Genomic DNA, 15,927 nt, shown 5'->3' on the forward strand with positions numbered 1-15,927 from the left:
AGTATATATATATGTATGTATATATATATGTATATATGTATTATATATATATATATATATATATCTTCCCGTCCCTAGGGTAGTTGGGAGAGGGAGTAATCATGCCCCGGTGAGAGTGGGTTGCATTTGTGTGCACATCTAAATATTTATCCGTCATTTTGACGGGTCGCATACACTAGCTTTACATAAAAGAAAAACTCACCTAGTAAACATACCCGAAAAAAGTCTTGACGCAGCTGACATCTAGTTATCGCATCACCAAAGCCCCCCTCCCCCCAAAAAAAAAAATTATTATGGCTTAGGTTGCGGTTTATTGCTTCTTAAGCTTTTAGTTACCATTAGGCAGTTGCGAAAAGGACCAATCTCTGCGCTCTTACGCTCTTTGTCCCTGCTAATGCCCTTTAATGCATCGCAGCCCTAGTCGACGACGTTTTTTTTGATGGGTAGACTTGTTCCGCTATGCATTGCTCGTGAGACATAGGAGGAGAAGTCGTTGCTTTCGTGATAAGGTTTGAGACGTTTCCGTAGTTGTTTGGGCTCAGTGTTTTATATTTTGCTTTTTTAATTAGTTCATTATTATTATTATTATTATTAAAGAAATGCAGAGAAAAATATAAGAATAGAAAAAGCCAATTACAAAGTTAACGCCACTGAGGCATTAATTGCTTTCAATAAAAGAGGGTCTACTCTCGAAATATTATTATTATTATTATTATTATTATTATTATTATTATTATTATTATTATTATTATTACTAGCTAAGCTACAACCCTAGTTGGAAAAGCAAGATGCTATAAACCCAAGGGCTCCGACAGGAAAAGAATAGCCCATTGAGGAAAGGCAATAAGGAAATAAATAAACGATGTAAGAAGTATTGAACTATTAAAATAAAATATTTCAAAAACATTAACAACTTTTAAGCAGATATTTCATATATAAACTATGAAAGGATTTATGTTAGCTGTTCAACATAAAAACATTTGCTGCAATAATTAAGAAAATTAAGATAACATTATGTAGGCTTAGCATTTCATATTTTCTATTTTGATGGACTCATTTAATGCTAATTGAAATAATTAGAATGATTATAAATACCTATGCCAACGAAGTTGGAAGGAGGTTATATTTTACCCCCTGCTTGTGTGTTTGCGTTTGTTAGTGAACTCATTCTTGGCCACAGTGTTAATTGTAATGAAACTTGCAGGGATTCACTGTTATGCAAAAGCTGAAAATTATCAAATTTTGGAAGGTCAAAGGTCAAGGTCATGGCTAAGCAAAATGTCTATATTACGTAATCAGCCACAAGTTTGGACATCGTTGTCAGAGAGACTTCAAACTTGGTTCATATTTGAGTGTATGGAAATCCATGCCAATTAATACATGTTAAGGTCAAGGTCAAGATCAAGATCGAGCAAATGGTCGAGAAATAAACTTCCGCGGTGGAGGTCTGCACTCTACTGAGTGCCCCTCTAGTTTTTATTGTAATTAAAACGATCAGGCTAAACAACTCCAGGACTACAGTATAAGGACGGACAGGTTGATTTAAGGTGATCGACCAGACGTCATTCTGGTCGCCAAGACAACGAAAAATGTATAAAATATATCATTCATAAATGTCGCATGAGAGGTGAGAAAAAAATAGAAAATTACCAGGACTTATAAATTGAATTGAGAAGGAAATGGAATATTCGGGTAGAAGTGGTACCAATAATCATAGGAGTACCTGGAGCATACCCAAGTCATTGAAAAGAAATCTAGAGAAGGTAGGGAGTCAACATATTTCCAGGACTTGTGTAGAAGAGCGTGCTACTTGAAACAGCACATATAGTGAGGAAAGTGATGGATTCCTAAGGAAGCTGATTGTAACCCGGGACTCCACACTATAAACCACCGGTTTCTGTAGTATGTGATTAAAAGAGAAGTAATGATAATTAAAATAATCAAGATCGAAGGCTTTCACAATATTTTTCATTTTAATGGTATAAAAGACCTCTATCACTAAGTAATATAGAAACATGGAACAACATGTAAGCCGTAGGATATTGTGATTGTATAACGTATGTATATTTCTATTCAAAGGCTAACGTCACAGAATGTAATAACCATAAAAAATAAGTTGCTGGAGTTCAATATCATCTTTTAAAAATGCTATTCATTTCATGGAAAACACATCCAGTAAGGGGGACTCGTTGGTTTGAAATATTCGGCTTTCGTAAGGAATGTCGCAGTTTTCATAACTTTTCCTTAGTGGGTGCTGCAGCGGCAAGAATGGTAACGCAAGAGGAATTTCTCTTATCTTTATCGAAAATGACATTCCGTGAAAGCATTCCTCCCTTCTCCCCCCGTCGGTGTCCCTTCCCTGCCCTACCACCACTCCCAGCGTATCCTGGTGCTCCCCTCATCCTTCTTCCACTGTTTCTCACAACTCGGAGGTCCTTGATGCAACTGTTATTCTTTAGGTTTATTTTCCCCTTAGTCCCTTGCCCGTGTAAAACTCTCTAACATTTTATGAGTTTCCCCTCTTCCTAGATCTTTTAGCTCCCTTTTTTCTCTTATTCACTTCCTCTCATCTCTCCTTTGTGACCATTTTTAATCCCTCTCACCCACTATTTGAGGTTAACATCTTTGACCCTTGTCCTACTTAATGAAACAAAAGAGGTCCGTCTCCATTGCCCTGTTCTGCCAGTCCCTTCTCAAGTCCCCTCTTTCCATAACCCTTAGCACCTATACAGTCCATCTTTCTGCTTTCCATTGCCCTTTTCTGCCAGTTCTATGTCAATTCCCCTCTTTCTAACCCTTATCACCTATACAGTCCCTCTATTTTCTTTCCATTGCCGTCCTCTGCCAGTCCCCTCTCAATTCCCCTCGTTTTCTAACAATTCGCACCTATATAGTTCCTCTGTCTTCTTTCCATTGCCCTTTTCTGCCAGTCCCCTCTCGATTCCCCTCTTTTTCTAACCCTTATCACCTATACAGTCCCTCTATTTTCTTTCCATTGCCGTCCTCTTCCAGTCCCCTCTCAATTCCCCTCGTTTTCTAACCCTTATCACCTATACAGTCTCTATCTTTCCTCCTTCATCCCATTCCTCACTCCCATGATCCCATCTTTCTTACCTCCCTCTCCCCCCCATGAAATGCGAATTCTCCCCCCCCTCCCCCCGTTTTCCATTTGTGAAGGAGTCGGATATTTTCTGGTAATCGGCCCAAATATTTTCATTCCTCCATGATCGTCGGGATTTTCTCCTGGCGTTCTTATCCTGGCTCTTAACGGATGACATTCTTTTTAAGATCACAGAATTCCCATCCAAAAAAGGTATCTGTCTCGGTCTCTCTTTCCCTTAGTGCTTTCCCGACATGGTGATGTAGATCTCAGAATTTGACCTGGATATTTTTAGCCTTGGGTTTTGAAAGTGTTTATGATGAATTTGTATCTTTCTATAAAGCTTTGCTTTTTTTTTCATTTTTCTAGTTGTTATTTTTTTTATATTTTTTTTTTGATAAATGTTTTAAGATCCATTTTTATTTTATATTTTTTTATATATGTTTTTCTTTAATGTTTGCTCCTCTTGGAATGATAAACTTCAGATAATTTTTTTCAACAACAACAACAACAAAATGCAGCCGCTTCTAGTTCACTACAGGACAGAGGCCTCAGACATCTCTTTATTCATGTCTGCGGTTTACCCATATCATCCCCACACTGGCAGTTGTTGATTGGTGATGGGGGGGCGGGGGGGCGTAGTCTTTAGGCTGATCGCCCACAGCAAACCAATCTAGTATGGGTGGCCATGACTAGTACAGCTTGTGTTGAACATGGAAATACTCAAACCCCTTTACCACGCTAAATTAATCCCACTCAGAAATAATTTCGTCACATACTCGTATATATCAAAGGAGTCTTCATTTAGTACTTTTTTTTTTTTTTATTAGAATGATGTGCTTTAATTTATGTGACGTCTCTTAGGTGCTAAAACGAAGTGTCGTAAAACTTCCATTTGGATATCGCAACCCCACACATGCTGTCAAGAGAGGTAATGCATGGTTCTCTCTCTCTCTCTCTCTCTCTCTCTCTCTCTCTCTCTCCTTTCGTCCTTCAGTTATTTTAGTTTTTACTTTTTGATTACTTCATCCGATTGGGAATATTAATTTTCTGCTATATGTAGCTTTTAAGAATATGAAATTTGAGTGTCTCTCTCTCTCTCTCTCTCTCTCTCTCTCTCTCTCCTTTCGTCCTTCAGTTATTTTAATTTATCCTTTTAGATAACTTCATCCAATTGGGAATATTAATTTTCTGGTATATGTGACTGGTAATATATGAAACTTGGCCCCCCTCTCTCTCTCTCTCTCTCTCTCTCTCTCTCTCTCAATGCAGGTAAATGGTTTGCGACCCTCGAACATTTTTTTTTGTCAATCTCAATTTTCTTTGAGACAAGAAACGTGTTCCATGAAGTTATTAACCAAAGTGTTTTACATTGTCGAGGTCATTATTATTATTATTATTATTACTTACTAAGCTACAACCCTAGTTGGAAAAGCAGTATGCTATAAGCCCAGGGGCTCCAACAGGGAAAATAGCTCAGTGCGGAAAGGAAAAAAGGAAAATAAAATATTCTAAGAAGAGTAACAACAATAAATATCTCCTATATAAACTATAAAAACTTTAACAAAACAATAGGAAGAGAAATAAGATAGGAGTGTGTGCTCGAGTGTACCCTCAAGCAAGAGAACTCTAACCCAAGACAGTGAAAGGCCATGGTACAGAGGCTATGGCACTACCCAAGACTAGAGAACAGTGGTTTGATTTTGGAGTGTCCTTCTCCTAGAAGAGCTGCTTACCATAGCTAAAGAGTCTCTTCTACCCTTACCAAGAGGAAAGTGGCACTGAACAATTACAGTGCAGTAACCCCTTGGGTGATGAAGAATTGTTTGGTAATCTGTGTTGTCAGGTGTATGAGGATAGAGGAGAATATGTAAAGAATATGCCAGACTATTCAGTGTGTATGTAGGCAAAGGGAAAATGAACCGTAACCAGAGAGGAGGATCCAATGTAGTACTGTCTGGCCAGTCAAAAGACCCCATAACTCTCTAGCGGTAGTATCTCAACGGGTGGCTGGTGCCCTGGCCAACCTACTGACATTTGACAGTTTTTGGAGGGGGAGTGGGAGGGTGGGTTGAAGGGTGGGGGTAGGGGAGGGGAAGGGAAAGGGGGGGTTAGGGGAACTCCCAAACATTTTCCTTTTAGAAGCCCACAAAGGTGACATAGCTGTGATAATGGACTCTGATAAAAGGGGGCCCATCTCAATCCTGGGAAGGTTTAGTGTCATTTTGTGACGTTCTCTCTCTCTCTCTCTCTCTCTCTCTCTTTGTGGCGAGGGGCATCTCTAAAATAATTTCTTAAGTAATTTTATATATATATATATATATATATATTATATATGTATATATATATTATATACTGTATATGTATACATATATTTATATATATATATATATATATATCATCATCATCATCATCATCATCATCATCATCATCATCATCTCCTCCTACGCATATTGAACGTCTCTATACTTCTCCATTCATTATCTCCCACTTCTCGCCTCATAGTCCTCAGCCAAGTAGGACTGGGTCTTCCAATTCTTCTAGTGTCTCGTGGAGCCCAGTCAAAGGTTTGAACTAATCTCTGTGCGAGTGTGAAGAACATGCCCAAACCATTTCCATCTACCCCTCACCATGATCTCATCCACATATGGCACTCGAGTAATCTCCCTTATAGTTTCATTTCTCATCCTATCCTGCCATTTTACTTCCAATATCCTTCTGAGGGCTATGGTCTCAAATCTACTAAATCTATTGGAGATTGTTTCATTGTCATACCAGGACTCATGTCCATAGAGTAACACCGATCTCACCAAAGTGATATATAGCTTGATTTAGGCCTTTCATTTATAAAACATATGCCCTGAAAATACTCAATCGTTTGGGATGTTTTCTTATTAGAATAAATGTAAAATTTTGGGTAAATTTAAGAAAAAAAAAATTCTGGATTCATTTGAATTTTAGCGCATTATTAACGACTTAGTGACGTCAGCAAGTCTCAGTTTACTTAATTGCAGAAAGACGAAAACTTAAATTTTGTTACCGGTCTAATTTAAGTTATTTCATATATGCATATATAATATATATATACACATACTTACATACATATATACATACACACATTAGTGTATGCGACAAGTAAAAAAAAGGAGGTGTAAATATTTAGATAGATAAGCACGCACACGCAGCCTCGTTCACCAGGGTATGACTACACCCTCTGCCTGCTACCCCTGAGATGAGAGTTGAACGCCGTAGCCGGAAAGATCTATGTATATCTATATGTATAGCCAGACACTTGCTCTTTATTATAGACGGGATATATATATATATATATATATACATATATGTTTATATGTTTATATTTATATATACTGTATATATATATATATATATATGTATGTATATATATGTATATATATATAGATATATATATATATATGTATATATATGTATGTATTTATATATATATATATATGTATGTATATGTATGTATGTATATATATGTATGTATGTATACACACACACACACATATATATATATATATACACACGTGTGTTTCTCTAGAAACTTGTTATTATTCAACTTAAGGTTTTTTATAATATTAGGTATCTGATGGTCAAAGGAACTGGTTTGTTCCTTCTCGTTGATTAAACGGGAAGAATCTTCGGACTTGTCAATAGCATTCGCACCCGGACCTGTTAAATGTTTATGTGGGGCTTCCCTATAAACCTGTCTTGAAATAAGATGCCTGCAGTTTATATTTCTCTCTCTCTCTCTCTCTCTCTCTCTCTCTCTATATATATATATATATATATGAGTTTTGTAGTTCAGCTGTATGATTGATTTTAAATTGTCAAAATATTCATACCTTTTAGTAGTGTTAGAATTTGGTCGTTTGTGCGTGGTTGTATGTATGTGTTTATATATATATATATATATATGTATATATATGTATATATATGTATATATATATATATATATATATATATTGTATATACACACATGCTGCCGTTTCTAGTCCACTAAAGAACAAAAGCCTCAGATATATCAATTTGTCTAGAGTTTGGCCAGTTTTCATCAGCACGCTGGCCAGTGCTTCTAAAAATAAGGAAATGTTGAATGCGGCAAGATTTCCCCATTTTGAGTGTTTTTTCCTGTTAGGCCTTTTTCGTCTCTACAGGACTGAATCAAAGGCAACTCCCCTGGTCAGTGATCCTATTTTTTGCTTGGTCAGTAATGTTGACTTCTCCTGGTCATGATTCCTAAAGTCAGTAACTTCGCCTTTTCTGGGTCAATACCCTTGTCATTTGTTGGTCAATTACTTTGTCAAAGCTTTGTTTTCTTGTCAATAACTTCAATGACTTGTCCAATCTAATCACTCCTGATAATTTTTTGGTTAATTATTTTATCAATTCTTGGCCAATGACCCCTTTTATTCTTGACAGTATTCTTATCTAATCTAATGACTATGCTTATCATTTGTTGGTCAATTACCTTGTCAATTCTTGGTCAATGACCCTGTGGTTTTTTTGTCAATAGCCTCGTCCAATCCCATCACTCTTCATTTGATAGTTCCTCTTTCCCTTCAGGTGTGTTATTTTCTGTATATACAGATTTATTCTTTACTGTCACCCTTGATATCTCTATATATTCGTCCTCTACTCATGACGATGTCAGGATGCCAGAGAACTTCAAATCAATCAATCCTCTACTCATGAGGAATTGTAACTCCCTTAGGGCATCCTTTAATTTTCATTCTGTAGATAGTTTTTTCAAAAACAACAACAACAACAAAATGCAGCCGCTTCTAGTTCACTACAAGACAGAGGCCTCAGACATCTCTTTATTCATGTCTGTGGTTTACCCATATCATCCCACACTGGCCATTTTGTAGGAAACCAACGATAGCTTGCCGCCAAGAAATGGAAGGCTACTCTTGCTTATATTTTCCCGTACTTTTGGGAAATTTTCTTGGTGTCTATAGAGGTCAAATGGAATAAACATTTCGATAAAAGGAGAATTTCTTGATGTTCTTGTCCTGCTTCCTGGCAACAATTTTAATTGCAATGAAACTTGCAGGGATTAACTGTTTTGTAATCAGCTGGATATTGATTAAATTTTGGAAGATCAAGGTCAAACATCAAGGTCACGGTCAAGCAAAATGTCCAAATCACGTAATCAGCCAAAAGTTTTGACATCATTGGAATCTTCAAACCTGCTTCATATTTGAGTGTGAAAATCTACGGCAATTATTACATGTTAATGTCAAAGGTCAAGGTTAGCAAAAGGTCGAGAAATAAACTGCCACGGCGGAGGTCTATGCTCTGAGTGCTCTAGTTATTATTATAATTATTATATATTTTTATTATTAATGTTGTTGTTGAAGACAGAAAATCTGAAGCAAACTGGCTCATTTATATGTATCTATGTGTATGTATATGTACATGTGTGTGTATATGTATGTGTATATGTATGCATATGTATATACTTATGTATATGTATGTGTACATTGAGTTTATCTATATCAATATTTACTTTTTATAATTTTTTTTAATTGATAATATTATTCTAATTGTATTATTGCCCGAAAAGCTCTGTTCCACATGGGTTTGGACAGTCTTTTTTGTAAATATTTTGTATGTAAATATGTTTTTGTCCAATAAACATTATTATTATTATTATTATTAATTATAATCATGAAAAAATGGGGGTTCATCAAATTATTATTATTATAATAAAAAGTTCAATGCCATTGATTTACTTGGCAGGCGTCCTCCCTTAAATGCAGTACGAATGACCTTGATTGACCTTTTAGCTCATTAGATTTTAACGAACTTGTTCGACCCTTTGACGTCTTCCAAGATTCAGTTGCTGCTGTCCATTCTGGGCTGGGCACTCTCTCTCTCTCTCTCTCTCTCTCTCTCTCTCTCTCTCCCCGAAGAAAGAGAGAGAGAGAGAGAGAGACGACTGGCAAAATCTAACAGAGGCCCTTTGCTTCGATAGGCGTAGGAGGAGATGATATATATATATATATATATATATATCGTGTGTGTGGGTGTTTTTCTATAAGAATGTCTTTACAAGAATAGTGTCTGTATTATAATATATTGTGCTCAAGAGGGGAATTTTCAGTTTTACAATAAACGATTCCGTTTTGTTCGTGAAAATTGAAGTATGCTTGCATAAGTAATCCCTTGATATTCTTGCAAAAAATGAATCTCTCTCTCTCTCTCTCTCTCTCTCTCTCTCTCTCTCTCTTTCTGCGGTTTCATTGTAACGAACTAAGTTTTACGTTTCTTGGAAGCTACCTCCCGACCGCTAAAGTGAACGGCTCATATCGAACGACAAAGGTTACACCCCCCTCCTCTCCTCTCTCCCCCCCTCTCCTTGGTCATAACCCCACCAGTAAGGAAAACACTTGCCTCCTTTTTCACCCCCGCCATCCATCCTACGTCTACCCGACAGCGTCCTAGATGAGACCCAAAAAGGACACCCACGCTGGGTCTGATTCCACGTTCTTGTACAATTATTTTTCCCAACTGATTCCTTGCTAATTAAGTTCATCGTCCCTTTGCCTTGAACATGTGCTCATGCTCAATGTGATTATTATTGATTTGTACGTGTTTTTTTTATTCTTTATATTTTCTTGTTTATTTATTCTTTCATATTCATAATTCATTATTCATGTTATGAATACGTTGGTGTAATTAAAGGTTCTCTCTCTCTCTCTCTCTCTCTCTCTCTCTCTCTCTCTCTATATATATATATATATATATATTTATATATATGTATAAATATATGTTTATATATATATATTTATATATATATGTATATATATTTATATGTATATATTGGTGTATATATATATATGTGTATATATATATATTTATATATATGTATATATATGTATAAGTATATATATATATATATATATATGTATATATATATATATATATATATATATAAATGTGACAGACGTACGTGATGAATCCTCAAATTATATTCTATCTTGCTACATTCACATTATTGATTAATGTGTTGCATATCTCCTATGGTTTACTGGTCTTGTTTATTGTTTTATTTTCTTGAAGTTCAATAAAAAAAGTAATCCAGATTAAAAAGAAAAACATCATGTTGAAATTAACGAACAAATATGCTTAATAATAATAACAACAACAACAATAGCAATAATAATGATAATATTTTTCCACCAAGAAAAACTAAAAAAGTAAATAACATGAATAAGATGAATAACTGTGTAGAGTTATTCTATTTATACTAACTATTGCCCTTTACATGAAAAGAAAAAGTATACTTTTTATATCTCAATTAAGAATTTTCTTTTATTGGTAGAGTTATTTGCGTTATTCTAGATTTAAAACAGAAGGTCAAAAGGTTAAGTTGAACTATGCGAAAATAGAATAATGATTTGTATTTTTCCATGGTTTCGTTTAAAGCTACAATTATTTATTAATATTTAGGCCAGCCATTACTGTAAGAAACAAATCACCGACTTTTTTCATTATATTTTTAGAAGATTAATTAATGTCGGTAGTTTTTTTTATGTCGATTGTTTTCCTTGTGTAGGATGGAGGTCAAACCAAAATATAATCTTTTACCTGTAAATTATTTTTATATCTACATTCATTAATATTCAGGAAGCTATGTTCATGATTAACTTGTTGTATATGATTAATTGTTTGCCTTAATTATTAACATATCTAGTGTATGGATCATAATTATAATTGACATTGAAATGGGAACTTCACACGTGTAACTGTACCCCCCCCCCTCTCTCTCTCTCTCTCTCTCTCTCTCTCTCTCTCTCATTTTTATTGGCGTCAGCACTTTCAATTACCTTTGTCCAAGAAAAGATATATTGAATCTGCTGTTTCAGACAGCCTCTCTCTCTCTCTCTCTCTCTCTCTCTCTCTCTCTCCTGACAAAGAGGTTCTTGTACGTTTGGAACAATATCACTGAATAACTTTATGTGTTATTTTAATATTGATGTAGTAATGCCTTCCTACTTCGACAAATAGGATTGACACCGTGTAACCTACTGTATATGTTTTAATTACGGTATTCTTCTGAAATAGCTGATGAATAGTGTATTTTCAACCAAAATAGGCCTACATGTGTTTGATTTAATGCTAGAAATGAGTGAAATTATTATTACGTAGGATAACTTTTTCATTTATAAGATTATTTTGTATTTACCAGAGACAATAGCTTTAATAATATAAATTTGTGCATTTACAAGTACAATTGCGTGCTCTTTATTTTCACGAATAGAGTAAGCAAAAATATCCGAGTTATACATAAGTGGTTGGAAGCCATCTCTTGAAAGTGTATGGTATTTCCGTTTGTGTATGCTGCTCTTCGTGTTCCCCAAGAGAGAGTAGAGATTAGTTCACCGAACTTTCTACTGGGCTCCACAAGGCACTTATAAGAGCTAGAAGACCCAGGCCTACATGGCTGAGGACTATGAAGTGTTAAGTAGATGATGAGTGGAGCATTATTGATTTAAAATCTCAAGATAGAGACGACTGGCGAAATCTAACCGAGGCCCTTTGCGTCAATAAGCGTAGGAGGAGATGATGATAATGATGCTGGTCAAAGGTCATTTACATACAAACTTCCAGTCACGTTTCGAATAAGAATTCCACCAACGTTGTTCATGTCAGTTCTGTTCTTTCTTTTACGCCCTACGTTATTTGAGCTCAACAAAAGCGACCCTCTATTTTTTTTTTCAACTTATCGCGATTTCTTTTTTAGGAACAAGAGCCCGTGCTGTCTTAAGACCAATTTTAACTGGAGCAATTATAGGCCTGACACGGGAAATGCTTTTATTTCTATTCACTTATCGCGAATTTTGCTTTAGGAACAAGAGCCCGTGCTGTCTTAAGACCAATTTTAACAGGAGCAATTATAGGTCTGACTTGAGAAATGCTTTTATTCTTATTAATATTTTTTCCTATTATAATAGGAAACATCTGCAATACGGATTGTGTTTTTTCCAGTTAGATGTTGCTCTTGCTTCATCCTGTTCTGTTCCGATTAAAGGGATATCTTCTTCCATTATAAATTTCTCCGCGTTATAAATTTTCATTCTAATACATAAGCTAGCACGTGCTCTTGCTTCATGAGCGGGCGAACGGGTATACTTCTATTCATGATAGGGTCCACCCCAGGACCCACATAAAGCTTTATGTGGGTCCTGGTCCACCCCAAAGCCAAAGCAGAGTCCTTCAAAAAGAAGACAACCGTGTTACCCCATACGAATGGGAAAAAGGCACGCAAATAAATGATGATTTGCGGACTATAATTCTTTAGTATCATTTCACGTACTTGCATTTACTGTTAATTCATGTACGTTCTTTTATTTCTCTTAGTTAATTAGAACTTGCTTAAATGACCAGTAGTGTTGGGACGACAGCATTTGCCTATAATCATCGACCACGTGTAACGTGTAAGTTCCTAAAGGTCTGTCTGTGACTTGCTTTCTATTTTGATGTCAGTTGAATATTTATTAATATTTACGACCGTATATTACACTTCATCGTACAATACTTCCCACGTGTGATACATAAAACGGTAATGTTTTTATTTATATGACTAAATTGCTATTAACATGATGTCCCCTTTTTAACTTAATAAAAATTAAATTCGTCTGCTGTTCTGATTGGTGAAATTTTCACTGTTTTTATAGTTTATACAGGAGATATTTATTATAATGTTACTCTTAGAATATTTTATTTTCCTTTTTTTCCTTTCCTCACTGGGCTATTTTCCCCGTTGTAGCCCTTGGGCTTATAGCATCCTGCTTTTCCAACTAGGGTTGTAGCTTAGCAAGTAATAATAATAAAAAAGCAGGGCTGCGGAAATTAATTTTCCTGATTTGCAAAATCACGTGTTTTTGCATAATCACGTGGTTTTGCATAGAATTGTTGGAGGGAAAAAAAGGAGGGAAAGTGATCCACCACGTGGAGGACGTAGGGTCGGTCCTTGTACGTGAGGTAGAAGAAGAACAAGGCTTCATCACTTGACTGGGTCTCACTTACAATACGGCCAATTGGGGTGCGTTTGGTGTGGGGGGAGGGGGTTAGGGGTGTTGATGATGGGTTGTCCTGTGGCGGGAATACAGAAAGTGGGGGAGGGAACACCCCTCCTTGGGAGAGAAGCTCCTGGGGGGGGGGGTGGCTGTTGTAGGAGTTTGGGGGATGTACAAAGAGCTTGTTTATGGTGTAAGGGAGTCTACTTCGAATATATGTGGCCTCTATGGAAGGATGTACCTTAGGGGTGTATCTTCCATGATCCTTGGAGGGAGGGGGTGAGTTTGGGGGGAGGGGGTTTATTGGAAAATTATAGGTTATGTGAACTTTAAGGACTGTAGTGGAAAGAAACCTGAGGTGAGTTGGGAAAAGGTTGAAAGAGAGACAAGAAGAGAGGTTAGGAGGGCATGGGACCTTGTGCGTGTGTGAACGATGAGAAGATGGGGAAACAAGAGAGAGAGAGAGAGAGAGAGAGACTTTAAAACGTTAGAAAGAGGACATTCGTGATCTTATTCTTTGACTTGACTTTTCTTCACACGAGATATCTTCCAGTGTGCCTAACACATCACTCCAGACTACATGCTTTTAATGGAAAGCATCAGTCAAAAGTCTCTCCACTAGCAATTATCAAAGAACAGCAGGAAAGCTGCATAATTATTGGTTAGATAAAAAGGTGAACGTGAAAAGCCAGGGGTTCACCTCCACCTTTTCTGGACCTTTCCTCCCCCCCCCCCTCTTGTCCCTACATTATCCTTCCCCCCAGCTCCCAAGCCTTCTCCATTCCCTCACCCACATCCAGGACTCCCTCCCATATACCATCCCTGACAGGTTGAACACATCCTGCATCTCGGCTTAAATGCCCAAATAAAAATCTGCATTATAGAAAAAGTCTTGGAGTGAGGCTCGGTTTTTAAATATTATTTTCTCGCATGGAAATTGATTTCGTTTTAATTTTGTCATTAATTATCTTAGTTTTCTTAAATAATTTAGATATTTTTAATGTCTTGTGTAATTGTAGGTGTGGTTTGAGTCTTAACGAACATATACTTCAAACTATACATTAATTAATCCCGAATCATGTGTTTTACTCCTACCGTATTCTGAGTTCCATGGAAAATTGACAAATCTATCCTTGTGTTTTTTTTTCGAAATTAATATTTGAAAATTTATATTGGAAACTTGTAGTTACATTACAAAAGAGGTTGTGGAGGATTGGCCAAAAAAATAGAAAAACTGGATATTGCTATGTATGTTGACCAATTATAATATTTAGATTTAGAATTTAATGTTGTTACTATTCTTGAAATATTTCATTTTGATTGTTGATTCCTCTCTTTCCTTTCCTCGATGGGCTATTTTTCCCTCTTCGTGTCCATGGGCTTATGTTATCTTGCTTTTCCAACTGGGGTTATAACCTAGCGTTTAATAATAATAATAATGATAATAATAATAATAATAATAACAATAATAATAATAATAATAATAATAATAATAATAATAATAATGGTAATAGAAGCTGTTATATCTTAGGAACATTTCATAGTGTAATATGAAATGGGGCTTGGCTTAAAATAATTTCGTTGGAAATTATGCTGGTAGTTAATGATAATAGTAAACCAGGACATGAATGGGGAAATGCTAAATAGTATATGAAAGGTATTAATAAAGGAAATGCAGCAACAGAATTAAAGCTAAAGACGAATAAAGGAATGAGTAATAACGTGATAAATATAAACGAAAAGAGTGGCAGGTAAATATGTATCAGCAGAGAAATGAATCAATGATATTTTATTACCCGGATTACTATGTTTTATGCAAGAATAAGGATTCTGGTGTAGATAAAATATGCTTTAAAACAAGGTTTAGAGAGCATGCTTTGTACAAAATTAGGAGTATTTGAATTTTCTTTGCCTTATTTTGTAATTAATATTTACACTAGAACTTCAAAAGCTCAAACTTGTAACAAATGCTTTTATTTTGAACAGGCTGATATAATTCTTTTTATTTATAGTTTACATTTGAAATATCGGTTTTCATGGTGTTACTGTTTTTGAAATATCTTATTTTAATTGTTCCTTTTTTCTCAAATCATTTATTTATTTCCCTATTTCCTTTCCTCGCTGCGCTATTTTTCACTGTTGGCGCCCTTGGGCTTATAGCATCTTGCTTTTCCAAATAGGGTTGTAGCTTTACTACTGCTACTAATAATAATAATACACAATTTATTTACCACATAAATGAACCATTTTATAAGAAATGTTAACTGATAAATGATTTGATGCATAATTTGAAATAGAATCTTATTAATATGAGCATTAGATTGGTATCCGATCTTAGGCGTGGGAAATCAGGTTATCAGCCCTTGGAAGAGGGGTAGAACAATTGAAGTCATTTTGGGCACAGCCTGGACCGTGCACCGGAAATGAATGTGCAATAATGCGAGAGGGTGAGGACACAGGTTAAATTTATGATAGTTCATAGATATCATGGGATGGTGGAAATAGCTTCTCTCTCTCTCTCTCTCTCTCTCTCTCTCTCTCTCTTTGAGTAATGCTATTGGTGTCACCTCTTTCAGTTACATACGTCCAAGAAAAGTATTGAATCTGCTGTTCTAGACAATCTCTCTCTCTCTCTCTCTCTCTCTCTCTCTCTCTCATACTATTGGGGTTATTCTTTCTGTTGCCTTTGTCCAAGAACAGAAGAAGTATTGAATCAGCTGTTCTAGACAATGTCTCTCTCTCTCTCTCTCTCTCTCTCTCTCTCTCTCTCTCTCTTAA

General features: G+C 35.8%; 1 pseudogene; it reads left to right on the plus strand.

Annotated features, from left to right (window-relative positions):
* LOC137639789 (probable serine/threonine-protein kinase kinX) overlaps positions 1 to 15,927 on the plus strand; it is a 62,276-nt pseudogene that overhangs the window by 45,088 nt on the left and 1,261 nt on the right.

The sequence above is a fragment of the Palaemon carinicauda genome, chromosome 4 (assembly GCF_036898095.1).
Source record: "Palaemon carinicauda isolate YSFRI2023 chromosome 4, ASM3689809v2, whole genome shotgun sequence".
NCBI classification, from domain to species: domain Eukaryota; kingdom Metazoa; phylum Arthropoda; class Malacostraca; order Decapoda; family Palaemonidae; genus Palaemon; species Palaemon carinicauda.